The 3,594-nt window shown below is 44.4% G+C and overlaps 1 long non-coding RNA gene across 1 annotated transcript in view; it reads left to right on the top strand.

Annotated features, from left to right (window-relative positions):
- Positions 1–1,884, top strand: part of LOC112139386 — a 9,252-nt gene extending 7,368 nt beyond the window's left edge. Inside the window, exon 3 of the long non-coding RNA XR_002917982.2 lies at positions 1,327–1,884. This is a non-coding gene — a long non-coding RNA (uncharacterized LOC112139386). The remainder of the gene's footprint in view (positions 1–1,326) is intronic.
- Positions 1,885–3,594: the final 1,710 nt, after the last annotated feature.

Below are 3,594 nucleotides of genomic sequence, written 5' to 3' on the forward strand. Positions count from 1 at the left end.
TGAATGAAGACATGAAGGTGGCTGGTGTTAGAGTGGAGGATGCTGAAGAGAGGCTTAGATGGAGGAAACTGATTCGCTGTGGCGACCCAAAGCTAAACGTCGCAGTATTTAATGAAGTCCAGTTAGCTTTCACACAGCTGGAGCGCAGAGCGCTGCTGCAGCTGTGGCTGTGATCAGGAACCATTTGGAGCATAAACACGAACCGGAACCGTAATCCTAACCTTAACCTTTCCCCCAGGTCCATGCAGCCAAGAAAAAAACTTCAGAACTGACTGCAGTACTTACTTACTTTAGCTACTTGTTAACACCGTTGTCACTTTTCATTTGGGCTAATGCTAGCTAGCAGTCTTTATCTTTATGTCCCGTTAGTTGTGTTTCAGTTAATCCACAGCCGAGTGTTTCTAAACTTGTGTAAATGTAATTTTCAGTGTCAGGTAGAATCAGTCTGAGACGTGATTCCTTTCCTACGTCTCAACAGAGGTGAGGTTAACGTTAGCACGCCGCTATCACTCCATGAAGAAGGCAGAAACTCCTCATCATCAGCTGAGAGTACGCTGATCCCAAAGTCCCTTCAAAGTTGGTTTACACATAAAAGGTTCTGTTGAACAGGTTTTAAATGTTCTAACAGAGCTGCGTTTCATCCCCAGAAGTCACATGATCATGGTCGAGTTTTGTAAGCGTGGGGTGTTTGGTGTTTCAGAAAGGCAAACCTTGTCTTTTTGGATGTCATTGTGTTTACACATAATCATAAACTATCGTACAATGTAAGAAATAATGAAAATAAACCAATACCACGGAAAGTACACTGAGATTTGCCAAGTCCACTCATATAGTTAGCTACAGCCGGAAGAGAGTAGGAGGTCTTATTCGAAACCGGAAATACGTCACACAGCTCCGTGCAGAGTCCATTCTTCTGTGTTTGTAACACAAAATCTACAAGTTCAAACTGGTGAATGACAGATCCCCGTCCTCATTCCAAATATTCTGAACCTGTGGATCGTCTTGGACGGCTTTGCATTTGCTGACATCACTGATGAATTCTGATTTTTATCAAAATGAATTGATTACAGAGATAACAGGAAACCGTCTGCTAACTTTGTAATTCATAAAAAAAAACCTTCAGGAGGAAGAAAATCTCCTGTGCGGTCTGCAGACCTGTGAGGTCCCCGTCAGTGGATTTGGGTTTTTTGTGAAGCAGATGGACACTTCCTGCTGCTAACAGACTTAACTCCTTTCTGTCAGATCTCACATCCTAATGCAGTCAAGTGTCTTCATGCTGTGACATCGAAGAACCTAAAAGGAAACCATAAACTCCATATGTTACAGGTCTCTCTGAGATGGAGGACATCCATCCATCAGACCGGAGTCGGCTGGCAGCAGCGCCTTTCTCCCCACTTTTATGAGCTCCGATCTGGTTGAATGCATCAGTGAGCGGACGCATGCTGTGAAGGAAGATTAGAAAAAACTGAACATTTTCCCTCCAAACATTTTTAGAATTCACTGGATGAGGAGCAACAAAGAGGTTGAAGTTCAGCTCGTGTTTTTCATTAGACCAAAACCCAATAAAGCTCTGAGGGGAAGCCTGTTCAATCAGCTGAACAGATCTTTTGTCCATAACCTCAAAGGTAATCGCATTACTCCCTGCAGGGGTTCTTCTTCTGTTAAGGGGCTACTGCCTCCCTGGTTTGGATTCAGAGCCCTTTTTTTATGCCAGATTTGGCCTCACAGCCTTTTTTAACATCAATGGATGAAATAAGTATATGATCCATTCTTGATTTAGTAAAAAGACATGGACAGTCTGTCATCCTGATGGTAGATTCATCTGAACAGTGAGAGATAGAAAATCACCCCCCAGAAATCCACTTTATAGAATAAAAAATGTAAAGAAAGACGGACGACTCATTCACCACCTATTTTAAACAAGGAGGAAAAACTCTGCCAAATCACTGATGCGAAACAGTGGGTGCTGGTTTCGCTGAGGCGACCCCGAAAGGGATAAGAAGAAGAAGACCAGAGCTCCAGTGTTTCTGTTCTTTCATTTACTGTAACTTTTCAGCCGTTAACACAATCATTCCAGTTTTCTCCTTCACAATCTTAATTCTGCTTCATGTCTAACTTCCACGGAGCCGATGACCAGAGTGGTCGGTTCAGCGGATGCATTGAGGGGAGCAAACCTGCTACACACAGGGAGCTCCTGCTGCTCTAAGTGCTTGTGCTTGGCTCTATGCTTCATCCCCACCAGTACAAACTCATCCTGGGGATTCCCTGATTGATATGAAGGTACTGGGATGCTAGCTAACTTAGCCTTACTAGCATGGCTAGCGCTGCGAGTAACAACCTGGCTATCTGGCTTAGCTTCCGCTGTGCTGAGACGCGCTTCCAGGTGTTGGAGCTGCAGGCTGCAGACCCCAGGACCCAAAGGTCCTAAACACCTCTGAGATGCATTCTCTGATCAGACAAGTTAACTAAACGACAGTCAACGACCAATTCAATACTCAAGTAGTCGACCAATCAACGACTAATCAACTTTTTAAATAGACGACAACCAACTCAATAATAATAATAATAATAATAATAATAATAATGATAATAAATTTTTATTTATATGGCGCCTTTCTTGGTACTCAAGGTTGCCTCACAGTACATAAATAAAAGCATAAAAACACAACAATTAAATAACAAACACAGCAATCAAATAAACACAACAGTGAGTCAACAGCTAGAATCACAGGTAAGTGTCAGGTATTAAAACACACTGGGAAAGAGGTAAGTTTTCAGGTGTTTGGAGAATTGAGAGAGTGAGTCCATATTTTGTAGATCAGAGGGGAGGGAGTTCCAGAGTTGTGGGGCAGAGGTGCTGAATGCTCTACCCCCCATGGTGATGAGACGTGATCGTGGAGGAACCAGTCGGAGGGAGGAAGAGGATCTGAGGGAGCGGGTGGGAATAGCGACAGTCAGGAGCTCTGAAAGATATGGAGGGGCAAGGTTGTGGAGGGCTTTGATAGTTGAAATGAGGATTTTGTAGGTGATCCGGTGAGGTACTGGTAACCAATGGAGCTGCTGTAGGACGGGTGTAATATGCTGAATGGAGGGGGTTTGGGTTATTATCCGAGCAGCTGAGTTCTGGACCAGTTGAAGCTTACGGAGGTTTTTTTGAGGAAGTCCAGAAAGAAGGGAGTTACAGTAGTCGATCCGGGAGGTGACGAGACTGTGGACCAGGACGGCTGTGGAGTGAGGGGTGAGAGAGGGACGGAGACGACGGATGTTACGGAGATGAAAGTAAGCGGTCCGGGTGATGTGGTTGATGTGGGCTGAGAAGGACAGAGTGCTGTCAAGGATGACACCCAGACTCTTAAACTGAGGGGAAGGGGATATGGAGGAGTTGTCAAGGGAGAGAGAGAAATTACAGTTTTTACTGAGGATGGATTTTGTGGCGAAGTGAGAAGTTCAGTCTTATTGCAGTTTAATTTAAGAAAATTTGCAGTGAACCAGGACTTGACTTCAAGTAGACATTCAGAAAGGGAGGAAGGTGGAAAAGTGGAGCCAGGTTTGGAGGAGATGCAGAGCTGGGTGTCATCCGCATAGCAATGAAAC

The sequence above is a fragment of the Oryzias melastigma genome, linkage group LG1, assembly GCF_002922805.2.
Source record: "Oryzias melastigma strain HK-1 linkage group LG1, ASM292280v2, whole genome shotgun sequence".
Taxonomy (NCBI): domain Eukaryota; kingdom Metazoa; phylum Chordata; class Actinopteri; order Beloniformes; family Adrianichthyidae; genus Oryzias; species Oryzias melastigma.